The 10,867-nt window shown below is 43.1% G+C and overlaps 1 protein-coding gene across 1 annotated transcript in view; it reads left to right on the top strand.

The window, feature by feature from the left end:
• The first annotated feature begins 3,290 nt into the window (after window positions 1-3,290).
• NDST4 (N-deacetylase and N-sulfotransferase 4) overlaps window positions 3,291-10,867 on the top strand; it is a 70,109-nt gene continuing 62,532 nt past the window's right edge. Inside the window, exon 1 of the mRNA XM_010411355.4 lies at window positions 3,291-4,008. The gene's annotated coding sequence lies outside the window, so the exon portion shown is untranslated. The remainder of the gene's footprint in view (window positions 4,009-10,867) is intronic.

Below are 10,867 nucleotides of genomic sequence, written 5' to 3'. Positions count from 1 at the left end.
GCCAAAATATTCAGATGAGAAACGCTAACAACTTGTCGAGATATCAAGAAAACAAAATACTTTTCTTAATGAAATATATGAATACTCAAAGAAACCCAAACCACATTGTGGTATGCCTTTATGTTTCTTGCACTTTTGATGTGAATATAATTAAGTTCTGCATATCTCAATTTGCTGCTGGAGAATTAAGACTAATCTGTAACTCTTATAAGTCGTCATAGTTCCTCTGAAATCAGTGGATGTTTTGACAATTTACACCATGTGAGGAACTGCTCTGTGTATCTAATAAGACACTGCTGTTTAATTACAGGGAGGTTCATAAGGAGTCTCCACAGCTCAAGAAAAAGCTGGTTCTTCAAGGAATAGTCATTTTTTTGTTCTTTTAAGCTCATTATGAACTTCAGTGTCAAAAGCCATCTTTCTTTCAGTAAAGACCATAAATGTGTCTTTAGCTGAAAGAAATGGTTCTATGCATTGCAGTCGATTTTGAAGCATGGCCTTGGTGCTGCGAGAGGGTTTTTGAGAGAAGTAGGGAGTGCCTATTCCAGTGTCATCAGAGCACGGAAATAACAGGGGGGAGACTGGGGGCAGCCACACACAACAGAAGCTCAACATAAGAGCAACAGAACACCAATCCAGATATTCCAGTGAAAAGTTTCAGATAGCCTAGAAGAGTGAACCAGGGGGATACCACATATTTACACACTAATTTCTGAAGGGATTTGCTTGCTCTGCATCATATTTAGGAACATGGTTAAGTGGTAGGTTTGGCAGTGCTGGGTTAATAGTCGGACTTCATAATCTTAAAGGTCTTTTCCAACCTAAATGGTTCTAGGAGTCTCTGTTTCCAACCACAGAACTGCAGAATTGGGTTTTCCACATCTGGGGATGTGAAGATGAATACTTTAAAAATGTGTACAGACATTGTAGTGATAGGTGTGTAAGCCACAAGAAAACTTGGACAGAACACAGCAACACTTACTTTCACAAAACCAGCAAAGCAACAGCAACAAACAACCACCTAAACAAACCCCACCAAAACTCCAACCACCATCAAAGCCACAGTTCTAAAACCAGAAAGTCATGTTTCAGAAAGGTAATACTAGTTTTGGGCAAAGTAATGGTAGGTTTCATTTATGGGTTTCGAGCTACCAAAATAAGTAGAATAAGCTGTTGCGATTGCCTACCTATACAGGGAGGAAATAAACCACATGAGGATTAACAGGTACAGAATTTTCACCAGCTAATGCAAAATTTGTGCTGCAGGTTAAGAGCCAGAAAAATCCTTTGGCAAGTATTTCAGCGTAAATGTGCTGCCTTATTAATACAGTATTTTATTACTAGAATTTATCTTCTTCTCTTGCTTCTCTCCACCCATACTTAATTTCTGTTTCTTGCTGTCCTGTTTTCTTTGATGTCTATTTTTCCCTAAAGCAGAGCTTCAGAATTATATCATGATCAGAAGGACATTCTAGGTAACTTGGGTGCATTTGTGACCGAGCTGGAAGAGCTCAGTTCTCTCTACTACCCAAAGGAGAGGGAAGTGAAAATTCAAACTGTACTCTTTTTTCCCAAGGGTTGGTGTGCTCTTTCTGTTACACAGAGTTGGAGCCGTTCTGCCAACTGATTCCCACACATTTCTCATGAGGGCAGACCCTGGCACAGTGACTCTCCTGATCCTGCACTTAAAATGAATCACCAGCAGAGCAAACAGCTATGGAGGCAGCATGGATCCACAGCCCTGCTCCTTCATGTTGAATTCATCCAGCGTGGTAGGGCTTAAGCCAAGGATTTCACTTCAAAGAGTGACTTTAGCATCTGAATTAAAACACACTCTCAACAGTTTGTGCAACCACTTGGCTGCTGGCTCACCCAGGTGGCTTCCAAGGGGCAGAGCGCTGCTCCCGCCACATCTGGAGCAGCACAGCTGTCCTGCAGCCAAACCCTCCTGCTCGCAGGCGTCTCTCCAGTGCTCCAAGTGCAGCCAGGAGCCAAGGATAGGAGTACAAAGAGCAACAAACAACTGGACTTCTTCTTTTCATACCATCAGATTAGCAATAGGAAGTTCTGGCAATTTTTGGACAAGCTGCGCCAGAAGTTTTCCTTGTGTTGGGAAGAAACTCTCTAACTCAATTTGGCTTTTTTAGTTTATAGCCTGACTGAAGCTCTGATGTTCACACAGGATGCAAGGAGGCACCTGCCCATCACCCAGCTGCAGTGGGATCCACACACCCAACATTCACAAGAGTCTTTGGAAAATAAATCCCAAATCCAGAGCTGGCCATAGGTGCAAGGCATTTTTAAAAGATCTCCCAACAAGAGCTTTGTAATTAGGAATTGCCGGAAATTACTCAGACATACTTTGAATTTTAATTTTCCCTCAGTTTCTAATTTAGCCAGAAGGAATCAATTAGTCCCCAGTTAGGAATCTCTACCATCTTTGAAACTTGGATGTTCACAGAGAGCAAATAGCTCTTCATGTAGAAGGTCCCAGCTGAAGGATGTAAGTGGTGAACTGCATGGAACACCATTTATTTACACTGTTTTGGAAACACGAAAGGTTGAGCTGACCCTCCTATGATTCAAATCTGAGTTTACAGCGTCATTCATCATCTCAGAATGGGTTTGTTCCAGTCTCCTTGAACAAAACTATTTTCTCCTCACATTTGCTGCACAGAATTGGCTGAATTTCAATTCCAAGGTGTATTGTACAAAGAACGGTTTTGGAGTGAAAGATGTCAAACTGGCAAAAATTGAAAACTAGATTGAAATGAAATCTAATTCTTTTAATATAGAAAGTGTTTAGTTTTGCCTCTGTAATATAATTTAAAGTCACATAGCAATCGTGTTTCTTGGCTATGGAGGTAGGTTTCGTCTCTAGCTGGATGAAATAAAGGATTTTAATAAGAAATTATGCAACGAATAAGTGGAACTTGTGTCACATACAGCAAGAAAATACTTTTCACCTCTGAGCACCGAATATTTGCTGGTGCCAGGGAGATCATTTGTAACAAACTTGCTGGGTGACCCCTGCTTGGTTTTGGTCGTGCGCTGAAACCCACCTTTTATTGTAGCAGGTAATCTTATCAATGACCTAACAAGAGTAGGGACCAAAAAGTCTTCCAGTGCTGTGATTCTGTTGAGCCTCCTTTAGCATCTGGAAGTGGTGAGGGGTGATGAGGGGGGACTGGGAGCACGAGCATCCTCCTGTCAGAAAAATGAGTCTTTCAACTTTTCCTTTCTCCTAGGCTTTCCGCTGCAGAGTCCAGGTGTAAAATCAGGAGCTGGAAGTGGCACTTCCCTCCCGCATTTTGGGCGGGCAGGAGGGGAGGTGGTCCAGCCGCACAATGACAGATTATGCAAATCCTCGCGGAGCATGGAATCAATCAGGGCGGTGGGAGAGGAATGCAGCTCATCTCCGAATTAGCCTCCGCCGTGGCTTCCTCGCGAAGCGTCCCCCGCCTCGGCCGGAATGACATCAGAGCAGCTCCGAGTCCTTGAAAGTCTGCGGGTTGATTAGCGGGAGGAATCGGCCGCTTCTGCCAATCACAGCCCCGCGAAGCCGCCTCGCTACTCCGGGAGATCCGCGGGAGAGGGTGGCTGACTCCGGTACACGGGAGCGCGGCGCGGCGCCGGCGGCAGGACCGCGAGCAGCTGCTCTTTGGGCGATTCAATAGTTCTCGCAGCCTTTCTGCTGGAGCCTGGCGGCTCCCCGGCGTAATCCCCGTGTCCAAGAAGGACGCTGCATTTTGAACGGTGTGCTGAGCAGAGGTTTGAATCATTCCAGCTGGCTGCTCGCTCTGAAAAGGACAGGCTGGGTATAAATGAGATGTGACTGTGCCGGTAGAGTTCAGTGGCTGGGGCCGGAGCAAGAGGAGCCTTCCTGGGATGCTGCTCAGACAGCTGCTGGCAATTGAAAACTCTCCTTAGTTTACCTGGAGCCCTATGAAGAGCTTTGAATAGCAGATGTCTCTTTCCTGCACACTAGGAAGAGAAATCCTTCTCTAGGTAAGCTATTGTTCAGCTTCTGAACCTCTTCTTCTGGGTATACATTCATACAGCCACATAGACAGTGCCTGTACTCAGGGCAGGTATAAATATCCACCAAGTGTGGATATTTTTGAGTGTGTCAAATGATCTGCCTGGAACCTATGCATAGTAAGTACTTCCGAAAGCTGCCTAGAGGCTGGCATTCCAAGGATTATTCGGAAGTTTGAGATAGTCTTTGCCACATTTGCATGCAAGTGCCCCCATGTAAAGGGATGTGCACCCTCCGATGGAAACAGCTGTCTGCCTAAATATGTGAAAGACCACAGAAGGTAGAGCATGGGAAGTTATGTGAGGGGGAAAGGAGGATACAGTTGCTTCTTCAGTCTACTCCACATCCTTTGCTTTTATTTGCTACCGTCTAGCAAAGTTCAGCAGAACTACTGTACTAAAATGATATGGTGGAAGCTTTCCATGGAGATATATTAAATATGCACTATTTAAAGTAAGAGTAACTGTACTGTGAGGAAGCCAAAACCTACAGATCTGCTCTCTTCCAGCAGTTTGATAGCAAACAACATCTGTCAGCAACATTTTTTTTTAAACAGCATGATCATCCATAGAGTGGAAGCAAGGATTGTTAGAGGTAGTAAGAGGTAAATGAAGAAATCAGTGTGTGCTCTTCAGATCCTACAGAGCCGGAGTCTCCAGCAGCAGCCCAGCATTTTTATCCTACAGCTGGCACAGAGGCTCCAAGTCACTGCTGCTGGGAATGAACACTCACAGGAAAATGCTTAGAGGTGAAGAAGTCTCTTCCTACAAGCACTGCACTGTTGTAACCACACATGCCTACGAAACCCCACACTCATGAAGTTCCCTTTTCCCCAGAGAATTTATCAGGCCATTTTTTACTAACTTCTGCAGCTCTCATTCACATCGCTTGAAGCCTCCCTCCCTCCCTCCATGTGAATAAATGCTGCAGAATCTGGCCTACCCCCTGTAGCAAGTTACTCTACCTTTCCTAGCTTCGAATGTTATCAGAGAACAAGATAAAAAGAGAAGTAACTCATTTTCACCCCATTTCTTCAGTAGTTTTAATCGTGATCCTCCTGCCATAAATGTTCAGCCTGTGGAAGGACAGCAGGATCTCCTTGCTCATAAAGTTTCAATAGTTGGCAACGTTTCCAGGTGCTCCGATCTTGCCCCATCCTGTCTGTACACTTTCCCCATGCACATTTTCCCCTCCACCAAGCTGCACTGTCTGACTTGCTTTCGGAAATGCTGCTCTAAAGGAGGGGCTGGGGGTGGGGTGTGAACTGCCAAGTTGCATTTCACTAAGAAAATTCTTGACTTCGAGTTTTCTCCTGAATCTTATCAATTCAGATAATATGATCTGCTCAATTGGGTTAGATGTTCCTAATGACATTGCTCTGTGCAGAAGTTTAAGACTGTTTATTAGGTTTTGTGCCATTTCCCCAGAACTTGGCCGGGTTTTTTTGATTCATAATAGATGCCTAATGTCTGAAAGCCTCAGAATTGAAAGCAGGAGTATCTTAATGTCTTGTTGACACCACTCTCTTCTGTGAGGCCGGAGAAGTGCTCCTCTAACTTGCATTGTTTCAGAGTGAATCAAATTCAAAGGGTTGCAGTTAAGCAGAGAGTAGGATGCTTCAGTGACTGACCACTTACACACACACACATATATATATACCCCCACATATAAATCCCTTTCAGCCTGAACACCCTGTTAACTCACACCATCAAGTTCTGGAAGTCCTATGAAACATTATGGGTGTTAAGGGGTTGTGATACCTGTTCTATCACTCTTTGTAATGGCCGTGATCAGACTTAGCACCATGCAGGGATCACGAGCTGCTCTAGAGTTCAACTATCATATTCAGTATGAGTGGGATAAAAATATGCTAATAGTAAAGATGGGGTTTTTTAAGGTTTGCAGTCCAGGAATTATCCCAGCAGTATAATGAGATACTTCAAGGAAAATGTGGCCATATATTGCAGACCCATGGCAATACTGAGCACAGAAAATGCTGATGAGTTACTATTAGTTGTGACTATGAGCTTTCAGTTAGATAAAAAAAAATTGCATGTAACTATATGTCCCCAGAAAAAGATTCCTCATTTTTCTACAAGCAATAAAGGCAAGCATATAATGAACTTAAAAAAAAAAAAAAAAATTTTGTTCCAAATCATTCTAATTTAGCCCACGAACAATTTTGCTTTGATTGCCTCTATGACCACAGGGCTGGCTGAGCTTCAGCTGCATGCAAACACTGCTGTTTGCTTCCATCAAGTGTTTGGCCTTGCAAAGCTTCCATAATCAGAGAATCTAAGAACAGTTTGGGTTGGGAGGGACCTTAAAAAGTATCTAATTCCAACCCTTTTTCTGCAGCTTTATAGGTGCATCCAGAAACTGCTTTCCGTACCCACAAAATTGGCTTTTCTGAACAAATCAACCCCTGGGCTAAGAGCAGCAAAGCATTGCAAGCTAGGGCCTGGATGGCTGAAGGAAACCGGAATTGTGCAGAAAGCTGGACTTTGCCTGGGGAGTCATTTCAGGAACAGGGCACTGAGCTTAAGGTGAGCCAAGGGCTCTCCACGCTTTTCGAGGTGAGGGGAGCCTAGGTTGAAACCATTTCCAAGTGTTAAGGAGTACAGTGTGAGGTGGCAATTACCAGATCCCTTGTTCTCAGGCCTGGGATGCAGTTGAGGACCATTAGAGCAGGTTGAGGGGCTGGACTCTCAGGGAGAAGGAGGGTCTCTGTGTTGGAAATTGGGTGGAGTGTCAAAGAGTCCTGTCTCCCATTTTGAGACAGCCTGAAGAATGCCCATGTCACAGCAACAAGTCTCTTTCTCCCATTGAGATGTTAAAGCAAGGCCCCTCATGAAGGTAAGCCACCCAGAAGAGTGCTAGATAGAAATTCAGAATCAATTCTCCATCTGTGTCAACATGTAAATTAGGAAAATGGAGCTATTAAAAGCGTCGGGTGCTGGAAGAAAATGAAAATCATACACGTCAATCCCAAACATTTATTACAACTACTGTCAGGAATAATTACAATGGAATCGGAATTTCTTCTGAAATTAACAGTTGCCATAGAAAAGTAATAATATTTTACCTAAACAGCGCTGCCACCAGAATTACACGGCAACAGCACACCAGTGTAGAGACCATGTCGGTATTTGATGAGGAAAACACATTGGCACCAGAAGCCATGGATGGCCATTTAAACTCAATTCTGAAAGGAACAGAGATGTATTTAAACCTATTTCCTTCCCTCTGGCTACAGAAGGGGTCACAACTGCTCTCCCCAAGTGGAGGCAGAGGGAAAAAATTCATCTTCCATCCTCGTCTGCAAGGGTGGGTTTACAGAGCCAGAGCAAATACAGAAGTAGAAGCCAAGGTAGGGTGGGTTTCCTTCAAGAGGAAGGAAGCAAAAATGAAGGGATTCCCTCTTTTTCCTTAGAAGCTGCTGAAATAAGAACTGTCCTTGGCTTACTTAGCCTGGCCAAGGGAGATCAGGCTGATGCCCCCCACAGCTACAGACTTTTACTAATGGCTGGGTTTTCATCCCCCATGTGTAAATATCATTACCAGACACAAACAGCAGAGAGAATAATGTGGACGGGCTCTTCCCTGAGCAGAGCTCTGCACGAAACCTCCCCTCCTGAAGGGCTGTCCACAGCTACTTATTCCAGCCCGCTCTCTGCCAGGCTCCAGTGAAGGGATTGCATTTAGCTTTTAGTGTATAAATAAGTGTTCTGATAAATAATTAATAGTAGCTGCTGGCCGTAAAAGAGGCGGCTGCTTGGAAAGTTAAAACAGTCTGTCATGAAATATGCACCCACCTCTGTGTTCTACTTTCAGGGGATGTTTTAGCCAACATCTTGTCCTTTTGCATGGGACCATATTGTGCAAAGAGGAGGCCAGAGCTCAAGTTCCAGACCCTCAGGGTATTCTTGAATTTTTTCTCTCTCACTGGGATATAGACAGCCCCCTAAACCCCCAGAGGGGAGGGTAGGCGGTCAGTGATTCACAGAGAAGTTTCTGGAAAGGAGAGGAAAGTGCAGTGTTCTAGGCTTCTGGGTAAGATACAGAAATTAGACTTACTGATCACATTTGATTTTAAAGCCCTCATAGCTTCTTGGGTTTTTTTAGTTTAAACCAAAGCAGGGCCATCTGCTGGACTGCCTGCACTCTACCCACCTAAACAGCTGGAATAACTACAGGGCATTTTTATTTATTACTACTGTCTAGACTGTATTTGGATTGCAATTTTAAATGGCTTCACTATTCTACCCCCATACAGTCATGGGGTTTAGGGTGGAACTGTGCCTCAGCAGCCTGGTGAATGAATCACCTGCAGAAGGGCATGGTACTATTATTTGTACCCGAAAAATCACAGTTAAAGAGAATTTGGTGATATGCAATGCCCACATGGCAAGCAAAGTGAGCCATGCATGCCTCAAAACACCTGACAGATTCCCATCAGACTAATTTTCAATCAGCCTTGGAGCAAGCTCCATGTGCCTGCATCAGTCATTCTGCATACTCAGATTTTTAACTGAAGGACCTCCTAAAAGGCTTTCTTCTCCATGGAAAAAAATATTTGTGTTCAGGCAGAAAATTAAGTCTCTATGTATATGTTATCTAAAACTGAGCTTTATGGATTACAACATACGGTGTCAAATGATGAGACACAATTTTGTAAGCCCCTTCCATAACCCAGAAAGCCAGGCTGGATTTTCTCTTCCACAGTACACTCTGGAGATTCTTACTGAAAACCAAGTAGAGTTATGCACTCAGCCCCCAGGAGAGGACAGGAATGTAAAGGCAATTCCAGCCTGATTCAGGGGCAGTATGTTCAGAAAGACTGACAACCATTTGGATTTTTTTTATTCCACACTCTACCCCTTCAACAATAAGTTAATGCCTCAGTAGTTCAATAAACAGAGATTTTTCACGAAAGCAAGAGGTTAATCAAAGCCTCTCTATTCCATCACAGAGCTCTAATGGTATTAGTTCTAGTTCCAGTCTCTGAGCTCAGCGTGACTCAACAAAAAATCCCCTGAATTCCCAAGTAGGACTGTTATCCTACTAGTGGCATTTCCAAATTGAACTTTATCTAGATAAAACAAAGCATAGATCTTTCAAAAGGAAACATTTGTTTATATTTTGAACCAAGAGCAAAACAGTATCTATAGGTCACAGATGACACACCAGAAATCTCTAAAGAGATCTTTCATTTGGCTGACAAAGTGGCTTCTCTCAGAGAAACCCCATAAAACAGTGGCAGAAATAAACACAAAGGAATTTAACCAGGGTACAAAGAATAAGAAGAAAAAGGAAGCGAGCACAGCAAACACATTTGCCTGCACATGAAAGTATGAATTTTGCACTAGCTTTCCCAAAAGCATGCTTTGCAATATCCATGCTATACACATCTGAACCAAACATGAATCACCTTAGAACATTTTACAGCTAATGCCCATGTAAAGGTAGAAAAGACTAATATTCCCTCAACAAAGACAGGAAAAATGAAATGCTGAAAAAAATCAGTGGCCTCCAGAGAGCCAAACATGATGGTGGCAGAGACAGAAATCAAAGATTCTACTCCCTGCCTTATCTTCTCACCGTAAAGCATTTTTTCTCTTGATAGACAAACAGCATCCCTCCAGTCATTTCAAGGTAAGAATTTGAATTTGTGTTAATAATCTCGCATAAAACTTCCTCTGGCTTGTCTGCAATACTTAAATACATTAAAATGAAAGTCTCTTGGGTATTGTAGTATTTTTGTTACATGACCAAATTTCTCTGTCTAGATTAGTTTTACTGACAGCAGCAATATGTGCAGCCATAACTGGTCCCCACAAAAAGCTCATCTTGCCTGTAAAGAACTGGTACTAAGACTCAAAATTTTCTTAAAGAACTGCCTAGAACCTAGTCTAGACCTAAGACTAGGAACAGACAGGAGAAGTATTATAAACTTCCTGCTCCCGAACTGCCATGCAATAAAAGCAGTGATAAATGCAAGTATTTATGAGCAAGGTGAAAGCGACTGAATTTTCCCCTTTAGAAGCTGTTTGAAAGTCCAAGAAGTGCACACAAAAAAAAGAGGAGGCACACGTGGAGGGTCACCCTGGCTTCACTCACTCCTTGCTTCACTTCGCTTGAAAGCCACTACTTGCCAAGCCCTGCCAGGCTGTCACCAGCACTGGTGGCTTGGATGGTGCTCCAGCCCACACATCTGCTCTGACCAGAAATTGGTGGGACCAAACTCTGTATATTCTCCCTCTTTTTCTTCCAAATCCTCTCAAAGATAACAAAACCCTTCAGCCAGTGAGGACAAAGATGGGGAAATGGGACTCCAGCAGAAATTACTTAAAGAATAAATAAAGGGAAGCCATTATAATGAGAATTTAATGTATACAGAGCTTGGAAACTCTGTCTGACTGGCTGGAACCGGGCTTGAGCAAACTCAGAATAAACCTCTGTTTAAATTTCATGTGGCAAACGTGCTGTACTAAAGATTTAAGTACAAAGTCTTTGTTATCTGGGTTTAAATAGACTTCCTGTGCAGTAGCAATAGATCATTACTATGTGACAGCAGTAGTCCCTCTGAAATAAGTTAGTGGCTTCCTTTTAATTCCTAGCACAGATGTGACCACATCTGACTTTCTCACAAATAGTCCCTGTGACAGGATACAGACGGCACAAAACATGTTATTCAGTGAAATATATTGGCAGTGGTATAAGAGTGGACACATTTTAATTATCTCACATGGTGGCAAACCTTTTTAGCTCCCAGAAATGCAATAGGACAACAGAAAGCGTGGGAAACAATTAAAAGAATTGTTAACA

Source organism: Corvus cornix, chromosome 4, assembly GCF_000738735.6.
Source record: "Corvus cornix cornix isolate S_Up_H32 chromosome 4, ASM73873v5, whole genome shotgun sequence".
In the NCBI taxonomy this organism is placed as follows: domain Eukaryota; kingdom Metazoa; phylum Chordata; class Aves; order Passeriformes; family Corvidae; genus Corvus; species Corvus cornix.
The sequence above is the reverse complement of the archived record's forward strand: the minus strand, read 5'-3'. Positions and strand labels throughout refer to the sequence as shown.